This window comes from Emydura macquarii, unplaced genomic scaffold (genome assembly GCF_026122565.2).
Source record: "Emydura macquarii macquarii isolate MOO-44397 ecotype Brisbane River unplaced genomic scaffold, CSIRO-AGI_Emac_v2 contig_2432, whole genome shotgun sequence".
Taxonomy (NCBI): domain Eukaryota; kingdom Metazoa; phylum Chordata; order Testudines; family Chelidae; genus Emydura; species Emydura macquarii.
The window spans coordinates 4,215,491-4,229,619 of NW_027132569.1; the positions used below are offsets into that span (position 1 = coordinate 4,215,491).

General features: G+C 38.7%; 1 protein-coding gene across 3 annotated transcripts in view; it reads left to right on the top strand.

Annotated features, from left to right (window-relative positions):
- The first annotated feature begins 360 nt into the window (after positions 1 to 360).
- STARD3NL (STARD3 N-terminal like) overlaps positions 361 to 14,129 on the top strand; it is a 49,078-nt gene continuing 35,309 nt past the window's right edge. For 2 of the 3 annotated variants that reach the window (XM_067562520.1, XM_067562522.1), the window contains exon 1: positions 361 to 502. The gene's annotated coding sequence lies outside the window, so the exon portion shown is untranslated. Of the gene's footprint in view, positions 503 to 685; positions 701 to 1,807; positions 1,978 to 14,129 lie in introns of those variants that run through there. The other variant, XM_067562521.1, reaches the window with a different exon arrangement.

Consider the following 14,129-nt stretch of genomic DNA (forward strand, 5'->3'; position numbering starts at 1 on the left):
AATTAGATGCAGGACGCATACCACCAGCTTCAAGAGCAGGCGGGGTGGGGGTGCTGGGGCTAATAACCCATCTCCTTTAAAAAAGGAGCTTGGTCACTGTGGGAGTGGGGTTATTTTGCGGCCAGGCTGCTTGCCTCCATGACCCACCTCGCCCCTCCCAAATCCCTTTGCGCCAGTAGCAACACCTGCCCTACAACCCCCGCACTGTCCTGCCCACGCGCGCGCGCTGCCAAGGGAAGGGGCGGCCCCACCAGGCGGTAGCCCCGCCCCTACCCCCCCCCTCTGCTCGGCCCCGCCCCCTCGCGCTGCCGCGACGCGAGCCCCGCCCCGTCTCGCTCCAGTCACGCTGTGTGTGGTTCGGTGGCGGTTGCCAGGCCCCGCGGCGGTGTCTGTGGCTGCGCGCGCGGCCTAGCAGCCGCCGCCCGCCTCCCTCCCCCCGCCGCCGAATCCGGGGCATCCCTAGGAGCCACCCCGGCCTCTCTGCCGCAGCGGCGCGGCCAGGGTAAGAGACGCGCGCTCCCCGCCGTGGGGGACTAGATCCCTCCGCCTGCTTCCGTCACTTACCTCCTGGGTGACGAGATCCCTCCGCGTCCCTCACTGGTCCACCCGGCCGGTGCGGGGTGACCGCCGCAGTGATGAGCGGCGCGCTCCCGGCCCTGCTTCCCGCCTCCTCCCCCGGGGGCGCCGGGATCCGCTCCGTGTGTGTGTGTGTGTGTGGGGGGGGGTCTCCGCATGTCTCCCTCGCCGAGCCCCGGGGTCGCGCCAGGTCCTGCCGAGGAGGTGGGACCCTCCCCGCCCCCAGGGCCCAGCTGTCCGCGGTGGGGCCGGGTTAAGGCCCAGCGGGCCGCTCTGAGTGGGGGCCTCGCGGGGGCCTTGGTTGTCCGGCTCCGCCCGGCTGCTGGGGGAGCGGAGACACGAGTGGACGGCGGCGTGGGGTCTTCTCCCACCCAGAGGCGCCCGCCGCTCCCGGGGCACGAAGCCGGGGGCTCGGGGGCTGCTGCTCTGTGTTTGTGCCCGTTCACAGGCAAGGGGGTGGTTGAGGTGCAAACAGCTTTTCAGAACCTGGCAGTGACAAGTCGGGCCCTGAGCTGTAGGGCATCAGGCTGTTTCTGTGGGAGAAGCAGCTGCTCTGCGGTTTGAATCGGCCTTGAGTATAGGAGGGCCCAGTCAAGGGCTCATCAAGACAGAGATTCCTCCAGAAGCCTCCTGGTGCATTATCCCTGCCATCCATTACACATGTAGATTAGTCACAGTTGATCTTGGTATTGTAAGTCCAAAGCTTAAGGGTTTGGGTTTTTCCCCCCCAGGGGATGTCAGTGTAACACATACACTGGCATATACAATTCTGTATCTCAGGGTACGTCTATACTGACCGCGGCAAAGTCGCCGCCGTCAGATCGACCTATCTGGACCGATTGAGCGGTCAGTGAAGACTCGCTCAATTGATCCAGAAGTCAACGCTGTTAATCTATCCCCACAAGTGGCGTAGCGCTGCGTCAACGGGAACGTGGTTCCCATCGGTGCAGTGCAGTGAAGATGGCGTGCAGAAAGGAAGCATAGCAGTCGACGGGAGTTATGCAAGCTACTCTGTGTAGCTTGCGTAACTCCCAACGACTGCCATTGAATCGTCAGGTAAGTGTAGACCAGGCCTCAGTGTATTGTCTCTGATAACAGCCCAAAAAAATTAGTATGGGCGTCTTGGATTTTCCACTCCAGTGTGGTCTTATAAAGCAAATAATTGTAATGTCAAATTACACCCATTTAATAGTTATATGAATTGCTAAAAGATGCTTTCTTATCTCAACAGGGAAAATTCAAAATTGATTCAGAAGTAGATTGGCAGTTAATGAGATTTCTGCCAAACTCTTACGGACTTTCTCTAGCAGGATGACTAGTGAAGCTTTATAGTAGATTGAAATCTTGTCATTCACTCAAGATGAAATGGATCATTATCCAAAGTATATGCAAGAGCATAATGTAAGAAGCAAAACTTATAACAGTAAATGGAAAAAAGAAGAGGGTCTATATGGCTGGGTTTTTTCTACCAACAGTGTTTAGTCACTTTCTACTTCGTGCTAGCCGTGCTTAAGTGAATCACTGATTGACTTTAATGTGGATGGCTGGTAAACTTTATCCTTAAAGAAAGATTAAAATAAAGGATTCATATTAGTGAGCCAGAAGCCTGGATTAGTACAGTGTATCTATGATTGAGTGGTCATTAAGTATTCAAGTTGCCATCCATTTTATTTATATATAATATATATATATAAAATATTATTTTATATTTTATATATATTAATTTATTATATACATTGTTATATAATTTTATTCATATATGTGTGTGTGTGTGTGTGTGTATATATATATATATATATTTATATATATATGTATATATACACGTATATATATGTATAAAAACTCTGCTTTCATTTTCCATCATAAACTTCTCTGTATTTAACTATTTCACTTTGAAAGTGGGGAGTAGAGATGATGCCAAGATTTAGTCAATAGTGAATGCAATCTTTGAAACACTAGCATTTTCTAGACTACTAGCTGATTGAACATGTAGGAGGAAAATTATGTATTTTACATCAATCTCTAGTTTAAGGCTATTGATCCTCATTCTTTACAGCAAAGGTTAGTCTTCAGCTTTCCCACAGCCTCTGCAACTGCATTGTGAAGTGAGCCAGATGCATGATGAAATACCATGTATTGGTAGTACTGGAAATAGAATGCTCCCCTAGATGGACCAATAGTTTGTTCTGGCATTACTGTTCCTTAGCCAGCTGATAGGTTAGTGTTTGAAAAATAAGCCTCTTGACTTTTTTTTTTTTTTTTAGGAATTCTTACAACTGAACTGTGTCACTTCTGTAGCTTTAAACTAGTCTTACGTGGACTTGGAATTCATTTATCAGTGCATTGGAATTAAATGTTGACTCCTTAACTTGGTCATGTGCTCTAACTTTATTGAATCTCACAGAAGTTCTTGCCCCAACTTCTGAAGTCCATTCTATACCATTACCTAGGGCCATCGACTAATTTGAAAACTAATATCTTTTTAGACTTGACTTTCCCAGTTAAATTCTGGTAGTCTGCCTTGAAGTTTGATGTTCAATATAACAACTTTATTTATTGAAATGATCTTTGTAATCAGATCTGTGTCAGTCAGTATGTTAAATTCAGACTTGGGAATAAGAACAATTAAATTAATTTTGAAAATTGAATTTAAATATGTAAGAGATACTTTAGCAGGGTTTAAAGATCTTATGATAAATAAATTTGTAAAATTTGTAAAACCACGTAATCAAACATTATGCCTCAGTACATCAGCTGATCTCCACGGGGGCAGGATGGATTTTTCCCTGTGTGCAACATTGCAAGGACAGCCAGGTACATATTATTTGGGATGTGGTAGGGATGGTAATTTCTTACTCTAAAGATCAGGTATGCGCCTCTGCCAGGCGCAGTGTATTGAATTTGAACCATTAGTTTGATCTGGCATGGCAAATAGTCTGTTATCTAAAGTTGACAAAAAAATAAAAAGTCATATCTTACAACCATGTTATTGTTAGGGGGTCTCTTCTTATATAGCTATAAACTATTATTTTAAGTGTGAAAATGCTTGCAAAAGCTTTAAAATGCCTCAGAATTCCTAAAACCAAATATTTCTTCAAAGGTTCTAAAGAATCTTCAGAGATTCTTTTGTTTCCTGGAGAAGAATCCAGAAATGCACCTTTTTGCAAAGTGGTTGAGTGGATGACAGAGGCCAGAGAGATTCCCCATGCCCCTAAAATGTAATACCTAATGAATGTAAAAGTTGCTGTAATGAAGATTCCCTTAATTCTGTTAGGAAAAACAATAAAAGCCTCTTAAGCCCACACAGTATCTGGATGGTAGCCTGGGGGTCTTAAGTTTGTTGTTTGAATTAGCTCATGAATGCAGTCTAATGAATTTCTTGAAAGGAGGAATACACTAATTTGGTTCACTGGAGGGGGAAAATAACATTGCGTTACCTACATTCTGAGGAATATAGCCTCTCTGGTCAGAATGTGGTACCGATAGCAAAGAAAAATTGCTTTAATTATAGAGAGGAAAGCTACAACTATTTTAACTTCTGCTAATTCATTAAGTGCACTTCAAGATTTTACTAGTTAATATTTAACATTTAAAGCGTTAATGGATCTTTCTTCCTAAAAGGACCAACTGCTGTTTCAGCTGAGATCGGATGAAAATGACAATCAATCTATAAGGAAAGTTTTGGAAAGAGCAGGAGAGAGAGGTCCTTCAGCAGACACAGGATTTTGGGATTTCTTCTTATTCATTAGATGAAATCTGTGGCATTTTTCTGCATAGATTGTTTTGTTTGGTGAGAACTGTTTGCTGCTTGTTATAAGGTTCATGGTTAGTTATTGCCTTTTATTGTCTGCATATTTTGAGAACCATGGGCTTATAACGGGGAGCTGGCCAGATATCTGCCTTAGGCCTTCAGTGATTCTGGACCCATGCTCCTTATCAAAAGAAATATGACTCAATATCTCTTTTATACATTTTATTAAAATAATAAAATAAAATCGAGCAAACATATCACCAAATCTAAAAAAATAAAACCCTATCAGATCAGAATCAAATCAAGATCAAATCAAACACAATAATATTGGATTGGAGTTAAATTATCAAATAAATACCATAAATAAAGTGGCTGTCCACTTGGTTATCAATCCCAGCTAAAGAATTTTACCGAAGTCAGTCAAATCTATTGTTTGAAGAGAGTTAAATATTGTAATAGTGAAAACAAGTTAATGGTTGAACCTCAGCCTTAAAGTCAATGATAAAACTTCCTTCTGAGACTTAAGTTTTTTTTGTGGTAGCTATCCTCCCCTCCCTCCCCAGCCCCCCATGCCCAAAAGAAATATTCTAATACAGACTTTAACAGAACATTCCTGATAAACAGAAGTTTAACAACTCTCTTCTTTACCAGAAATTACAGATGACAGTTTCAAGTCTCTCAGGACGTATAAACAGTGAACATACTTTAATGCATATATGTGAAACGGTATTAAGGTCTGTTTAAACCTGGGGAACTTCTTTCTCCATATGGACTTTATGGGTGCACTCTCACACATGCAGACACACAGCCACACTCACACGCAAAAAAATTAAAAGGCTGGGATAACTCCCACTTAATAAAAAAAAAAAAAAAAAAACTAAAAAAATTAAAAAGATACTTTAAGATAAGAGTTTGAGCTCTCTACCACTCACATCCTTCTGGATTCTTATGGAATAGGAGCTGAAACTGCAGACAAGGAGCCAGATAGCAATGTTATGCTCGCACAGTGTTTATCGTTAGTGGGCTTCCTTTGGATGTGGAGAGAGTCTGTCAAAGGCTGGAGTGGGCTTTTTGTTGATGTCGTGACTTTTTTTCCCCAAGATGATCAGCCTTGTTGATTCTGGAATATCAATCTTGTTTCAGATGTCTTATTAATTCTAAAATTAGTCTTACCACTGATGCTTATGGTTCACAGATTTTGCTTGCTTCACCTTGCAACTCTTTCCTCCAAGGTCTTCAGACAAATCAAGTGTGAGGCCTACCTTGGAGCCATGCTGTTCAGTTCATTTTAAAATAGGTCATCGTTCGTGCATCAAGTTGGAAAAGTCCCATTTAAACCAGCAGTTTTAAAAAAATACTCTTTTCCACATGAGAGGCCTGGTCTACACTTACTTTACTGTAAAATTCAGCGGCAGTTGACGGGAGTTACGCAAGCTACTCTGCGTAGCTTGTGTCACTCCTGTCGACTTCTTAACTTCCGTTGTGCACGGGCTTCTTCGCTGCATTGCGCCACTTGAAGGGGTGGGTTTAACAAGTCGACTTCCAGGTCAGTTGAGCGGGTCTTCATTGACCAAAAGCTCTGTGGCAATGGGGATAGCCTGGAAGTTGCCACAGTAGTGTTCTTGAAATGGCGTAGAATCTGGCATTTGTCCCTTAAAGTAGCCAGAGTAGGAAGGGAAACTCTAGTAATTTGTGGTACGGATGTCACAAAGGAAGAGGGAAATGTACAGAAAATTCTGGGCAGTCCAACATTGTCTGCACTAAATGACTACTAAGATATAGAAAATGTTTGCTTTTTGTTTTGAGGGGAAAAATATCTATTTAGACTGAAGTGTTTGTCAGAAGTGACATCTACTGTATACAAATCTTGAGTACTAGATCTTATCTCTTGAAAATTTATGGTGATTCTTACACCTCTATCTTCCACCACTAGTGCATCCCAGAGGATTCTGATTTGAAACCATTTTTGTTTTTAACTTTATGAAGTTATTTGCATGTTTCCTGCCATCTTTTGATGATACAGTATGGTCTGATCAAGTAGGGAATTAACACTTCTGCCTAGTTCTTACCTCCTTTGCAAACATAACCAGCATCTGTGCAGCATGCACTTTGTTGATTGAGGTCTTTCTTGACTCATTGTATATGGTAGTTTTTAGTTAAAAGCCAAGACACGTAACTATATCTAGTTAATACCATACTAATGGGTCTATTCCAGAACTCAGGATGGTACTAGTTTGTATTGGAAGTTATTTTGACTCTCTTTACTTCTTAGTTTGAGGAGTGTTGGTAGTTGTATTAATTTACTGCTTCAACCCTGAAAAAAAAACTGATTAAGGCTGGCAGGAGAGTAATCTTATATTTTCAGAGATATTATAAAATAGATGTTAAGAACTTAATTCTGCTTTGCTTTGCTATAGGTCAAATTTGAATTTTAAAATAAAAAATTCTAGCAACATCATAGTATATGAATATTTTGCATATTATCTCCACTTTTCTGCATGTGGAAATTCAGATGATGGACAGATCTGTTGTATCACATATATAGGAAATAACCCTGTGCAACTGTGTGGACCCACATGATAAACTCTTCATTGTGCATCTTTGACAGCCTCACCTGACCTGTATCCACTAATCCATCTCCCCACAACTTTTTCCAGCATTCCAACCCTAAGCACCTTCAAACAGCTGAATTACACTTCATTATCTCATGGACCAGCAGGCCAAGTAGTAGGAACTTAATCAGGAGAAGGAAGATTCCCAACTTTTAGATGGTACCGAACACTTCCTGGAAATCGGGAATGGTGTGAGATAAGATCTTAAGATGGTTTTGTGTATGGAAAGCTATTTTAGGTCAGTTTATAGATTCCTCTGGGCCTTATACACCTAGACTCCAGGTAACTTAAAAAGGTCAGTAATTAGGGAAAAAAGCCAACTAACGTGTATCCAATATAGAATATACAGAATTAAAGATGGTGTGGTTTAAAGGTTTTATTGACAGTTGCTTGACTTTTTACCAGTTATGACTTATGTGGCCATTTGAAACTTGTATTTGAAATCTCTATAGCACATCTTCAAATATATGTAATTTAGAGTGAGAGAGAGAGAGCAGCAAAATCACTTACAGCATACAGAGACTGGCCAGTCATTAATTAAATCTGTTTCTATAGCAAGTGAAGCCAGCTAGCCTGCTTGGTCTCTTGATCCACCAGGGCAGATCCGTAAGCGCACATTCAGAATTTGGAAAAACATAAATGCTCTCCTATTTCTAGTATCGGAGGAATATGTTTTTATCTTAATGATCCAGTTTTTTCTAATATTACTTGGAACCTGCGTCCGCATCTAGACCTACCACATTATAAACTTTGATAGCTGCCTGAATACCTCTGGTAAGTGTTTGGCAGTCTGTCAGAGTACATTGCAATCAGTACTTTGAATGCAGACCACCATTTGAAGTGTTAGTCAGAAATTATATACTTTACTTGGAATACGTTTCTTCTCTGTTTAGCCAATACATTTTTCTTTACTACTCAATTTCATCATAAATTCCCAATGAAAAATCAAGATTTTAAAAATAAGCGATCAAGAAGTTGGAAAGATTTCAGAATTTCCAAGGTTGAGGGTCATTCTTATATCCTTTGGGCCCTATCCACACTTCAGAACATGTGTGAGCCTAAAATGTTTTTCAAGTTTCTTTCTAGAAAAAAAATTAAGTAATGTGGATTTATCATTAGGTGCTGGCCTGTGTGGACAGGATGAAACATATTAAAATGGTTGTCATGGAAATCATGGTTCTCAACAATTTTGTATGTTTTGCCCCTGTTTGCTAATGCTATAACAGTTTTGCTGGCAAGTGCTATGAGATATGGTCAATCTTAAACCACTTAAGGTTTGTAATATTTTTAGTAATGTGGACAGAGGTTTTGGATGAAATAAGGAAATTCTAAAAGAAGAATGCAATTTTAACCAATACATTTAAGACTATTTTGAAAACAAGAGATACTTATTAACTCAAAGTTAACATATTTTGGGAAGTTTAATCCAGTAGGGTTTTATTCTGCTAAAAATCAGTGGCTGGACAAGAGATCAAAGGGTGATTCTCTCCATTTTCTGTAATTGTTTCATATTTACTTCTGTTCATGCTGTTAAGAGTTGGCATGGTTTGACCTTTCTTTCCCTCTCCTATTTAGGCTATTATTAGTCATCTTAATTTTGTGTGCTACTAGTGGTTTTTCTTTTGCTCTTTCATGGAGCTTTCCCGGTAAATCAGTACAAGTGCTGTGTAATATCTGTTCGTACTTGAATATTTATTATATCCTCCATATGTAGACTAATACCTGAATTTGCAGAGTAGAATATATTATCTGGTTATTCCCATCTCTAAATTCTGTGTTTTTGATAAATTTAGGAAGGATGTTTCTAAAAATTGTTTTGCCTAGCAAATTTAAAAGAGTATTTTGAGGAAGTAACACAGTTATTGGGGAAGAGAGAAAGATACTTAGCACATAAATAGCGCTGTTTTAAAATCTTCCTTACAAATGAAGACTAGCTTAGGAAAGTAGTCTGTATTGAGTGGGGAAGGGGTGAGAGTCTTGAAAAGGATATTTGTGATTTTAGATGCAGTTTGGAATGGGCAGAGGTGACTAGTGTAATATTACTAGCAGCTATCATTCCCTATAAGCTGATTTTTTTGAAAGTGAGTTCTTAACTCATCCTAAAAATATTATCAACAGAATGGCTGATTGATTGATTGATAGTGAATAGAACTGTAGAGGAATTTGTCCAGTGGGATTCCGCAAGGCTTGGTGAGAGCTTAATCTCAGCATCTTCATTGAAATTTGGAAGGGGGTAAAGAGCACCCAATTAATATTAATACTACTGATGCTACATTGGGAGGTGCTGCGAACAGCAGTGAAGATAAACCAAGATACAGAACAAGTTAGAGGTGAGAAATATGTGCATGAAACAATGAAAATGAAATTCAAATTAAAGCAACATCAAGTAATAGGTATAGGAGATAATATGCTGGAATACAGATTCATTGGCAAGCTGAAAAGTGGAAAGCAGTAATACTTCGAGATCTTGGAGTGATAATGAACAGTAAAGTAGAGTAAAATTCCAATTTTCTGAATGTAGATCTTATGAATGACCAGTTATAAGCTGTTTTTTTTTTTTTTTTTTTGCTGCTGAAGATAACTTCAGTCCTTCAGCCAACATTCAGGCAACTGTACAGGTTTGAAAAGACTGAGATTTGGTGGCAAAGAAGAGATGTAGTTCTCTCAAAGAAAGAAATCAGGCACACTATACATTTGTTACTGTTTGTTATGTACATTGTCATTGAATAATTAAGTGAAATTGTTCACTGTACATACTGTAATTTTGAGATTTTCAGTTTTGATCTTATGAACACAATCATAACTTTGATTCAGCTTTTTGATTTTATGAACACCATCCCCAATTAGCTCATAAAAGAGAGGCTCTATGGTAATTATTTAATGCAGTATGACGGCAAAATAGACTAGTGTGACTGTGTGGTATTGTTATAAGCATGTTATGGGGAAGGGAAGTAGTAGTTTCTTTTTATTTTATTTGAGAGATTGCATTTTTACTTTGCCATGACTGTATGTCATTTTACAGTGTTCCTCAGTGTACCCATCCCAGAATTCTCTTGAAGCACTTAGTCTAAACACAAAAGAGGTAGATATAGATATTTCCAGAATAAATGGTGTAATAACGCATAATAATGTCATTTCTAGGCAGTTTAGTACCAAAATGACACAGAAGTGCTCAGAGAAATTATCAGGGTTTGGTTTATGGGGGTTTAGGGTTTTTGAGGAATAACTAAGAATATTGCAGTACTGTAGTTGAAGTTTGAAAATACCAAGGATGGAGAAATTAAGTAGTGGGATGAGATTAGAAAAAAAAAAAAAACCAGAATCAAAAAGAAGATTTTTGCTGATCGTGAGACCTATATTGTTAGACCATGAAATATTCAAGGCAAATGGTGAAATCCACCTTATTTTGGACACATGAATGTAAACTAAACAAAACACTGCAAAACCGACTGTAGGAAATACTTCTGCACTGGCAGGAGGAACACTAGACACAACCAAGTCTTTTCCAGCTCCTAATTTCTTAGCTGATTCATATCCTGTTGTAAGATGGTTGTGATGGAAAAAATATTCTGTAGAGGTGATATATGGGGGGGAGGGGGAGAATGGAAGAACAACTTCTGCCCTCTTCCCCCCCCCAAAAAAAAAAAAAAAAAAAAAAAAAAAAAAAGACATAGATCTCCTTAAAATCTTGTTTTGCGGGGTTTGACATGGAACAATTTTCTCAAGTTTTTGAGAAGTTAGAATAGCAAAGTTATGATTAAGGCTAAGATTTTGTCACAGGTATATTTAGTAAAAGTAACAGAAGGGACATGGGCGATAAACAATAAGTAATGGAATTCCAAGCCCTGCAGTGTGGGGCTGGAGCTGAAGCCCTGCTTCCCGATGCTCGGGGCTGAAGTTGAGGAGGTCATGTAATATCATGGAATCCGTGACCAACACATAGCCTTAGTTATGATGTTTGACTTTTCCTTTTATCACTCTGTCTTTTTGAAAGTTGGGAAAATATTAAAAAGTTGAAATGGGGGAGTGGGAGGGGGTCGTGGGGAAGGACTTATATTCTGTTACATTCAGTGGCAAAAAAGGCAGAAGGGGCAAAAACAGTCCTCTAAATTTTGAAAGTGCTTTGTTTATTTAAAACAAACAATGAAAACTTCAGTTTGAAACAAAATGAAAACTTACTTAGTTCAGAAATTTCCCATTGAGAAATCAATTTTGTTAGTTACTTCCCTGTGGGAATTCTTCAGTGAAACCCCATTTTTGTCAAACATTTGATTTTGCATGAAAAATTGAGCAGCTCTCTTAATAAAGGAAATTGAGCTACTACCAGTGAGTGGCTGAGAGTTCCACAATATTTAATAGAAAAATTTCCAGAGACGTAAGGCATACAAGTGACTGGGATTTAATGCCTTAAGTCTACTTTAGCATTAAAAAAGAAATGAACTATATGCCCTCAGATTTCCCCAGTACTAAACAAATTGCTACCTGGTGACAGGTCAGAGATTTGTTCTGCCTCAAACAGGCAGAAGGGCCTGCATTGAAAGTCTCAGTCCTTTCATCTTTTGCGGTCATGTCCTATGTGGGTAATGTTTTTCCCCATCATGAAGGGAAAAGCTTCATTTTCTCCTTCTTGCCTTTAATACAAAACAAACCCATCTACTTAGCATGCCCTCATTTCTTATTAAATGAGCCGATAGCCTGTTTGTTTGGCTGCAAGAGTAGGTGGTCCAGCTACCCCAGATGTGCACTCCAAAGCAGCTTGACACTTCTACCCTCCCAAATACCACCCAACCATCCCAAACCGGTAAGTGGTTTTGGGAGAAACGGACTAGCAACAGCTATATAATGGACATAATTTTGCATAAATGATTCTGCAAATTCTATGTCTAGTTTAGAATTTCACGTGTATTACTGAAACGACCTATGAATTCTGGTAGCAGCATTTTGGAAACTCAGTGAATTTTGAGTTAGCTTTCTGCCAATTTATCATGGTGTATATGCTTTATTTTTTTTATTTATTTATTTATTTATTTTTAAAAACCATTGTCAATTTACTCAGTAAAGATAATAGCTGATTGTTTAAGACATTAGTGTAATGTTTAATTTCTTTAGATTAATTAGGTCAGTGGCTCTCAACCTTTCCAGACTACTGTACCCCTTTCAGGAATCCGATTTGTCTTGCGTACCCCAGGTTTTACAAAAACTTGTTTACAAAATCAGACAAAAATACAATTGTCACACAACACTAATACTGAAAGGTTGTTTACTTTATCATTTTTACCATATAATTATAAATCAATTGGAATATAAATATTATACTTATATTTCAGTGTTTAGTATATAGAGCAGTATAAACAAGTCATTGTGTGAAATTTTAGTTTCTACTGACTTTGCTAGTGCTTTTTAAGTAGCTTGTTGTAAAACTAGGCAAATATCTAGATGAGTTAATGTACCCCCTGGAAGACTCCTGCGTACCTCCAGGGGTAGGCGTACTCCTGGTTGAGAATCACTGAACAAAGTCATCTTTTGTTATACAGATGTGAGTGGTATTTTACATTTGAAAACCATAGTGCTTCCTATTATTTATCACATTCTTCAATTCAAGAGGCCAAAGAACTATCTGAATGTTATGAATGGATATTCAAGTTACTCCCCTCTTCAGTTTTATCACCAAAAGCAATTGTAAATCGGTCTAAATGTAGCCTAGTAACTCATTTAAACTTTTGTATCTAAATTTGTTTTTATATTGGTTGCCATATATCCAGTGATGTGCTCCTAATGTTTATCAAGATACCCAGGCATTTCCCCCCTTTATCTGCCATAAAATGTATGTGCTAGAATCTGTGTGCTTGGAGAAGGGTTGAAGGATTGTAGAGTCTTTGTTTAAATAGAAAAAAAATATTCCCATAACAAGGAGAGTATCTCTTGGCAAACAAACTTAATGTTACAGTAAATTAACTTGGCGATGTGGGGTGGGGTGAGAGAATAACAGTCTATTGCTACTATACCACAACATTAAACTTTTTTCTTTTTTGAAAAGAGGAAGGGGTTGGCTTTGAAAATCTTGTAGGCAGGTGATGTTTTCCTCATTACATATTTTTAGGTACTGGACAGCTGATGCAATTTATGCATTGAAAAGACAAAATTAGCCTCCCAGAATTTTTTGAGCCCCAAAATACAAAGATTTCTGGCAGGGAGGAAAGGCAGTATTTGGAAAGGAGGTGAGCTCTCATGAGAGTCACATAAATCACTCCATCCTTCCTTCATTTTGGTGGTGGTACTTTAAACAAAGAGCCCCTAGAAGCCTTCTCAAGCACATTGTTCCTCCTACTAATTCTTTCCCACATATTGCGCTCTGCTAGTACTCAGAAGTTTGAAGCTCTCACATTGTATATGAGAGTTTTTCTACAGCATTCTGAGTTATGTGAGCACATCTACAAAGTGCAAGATATTTATATATACACCATTTCTGTGCAATGTTGTTACTTATATATTTTTAGTGTAAATCTCAATGTAATACTTAAATATCACTTCCTTCTTCTCCTAGAATAGTTACTTAATTTATTTTCGTTTTACTTTTCAAAATTAGTGGTATGTCCTTTGACTTCTTCTTTCTCTAAAAGTATTAATACTTTTATCATTTGATGGAAAACAATTAAGAATATTTTCCTGGTTGTTTTTAATTTACTTTAATATTTTGTCCTTTATTTTGTGTAAGAGACAGAATGGCAGAAGATAAAAGTATTAGTACCATAAGAAGTTGTACTATCGGTCCCAATTTGAGGCATCACTTGCATACAGTACGAGTGAAAGCTGGGGGGGTGGTAAATTGGTAGGAGAACAGGTGTATATATAGAAATGTGACCTGAGCATTATTTTCCAGACATGATTTATCTATTAATTGGCTTTTGTTTTTGTGATTATTTTCTTCAGTGTTAATTGTCATATGGATTTTACCAGATGTGACTTTTCTGAGCAGAAGCAAAAGTTAATTTGTAGTCATTAGGCAGCAGTTGAGAACATTTTTCTTTATTTTAAGTGAGTTTTAGGAGGTTTATGAAGTTCCCAGTTAGAGTTTATATAATATGCAATTTAACAACTATGTATCTGACATTGAAAAAAAAATTGCAACCCTGACTCAACTAACTTTAATTAGTTCCATTATTTTTCATTTTGCTGTGATTCTTGAATAC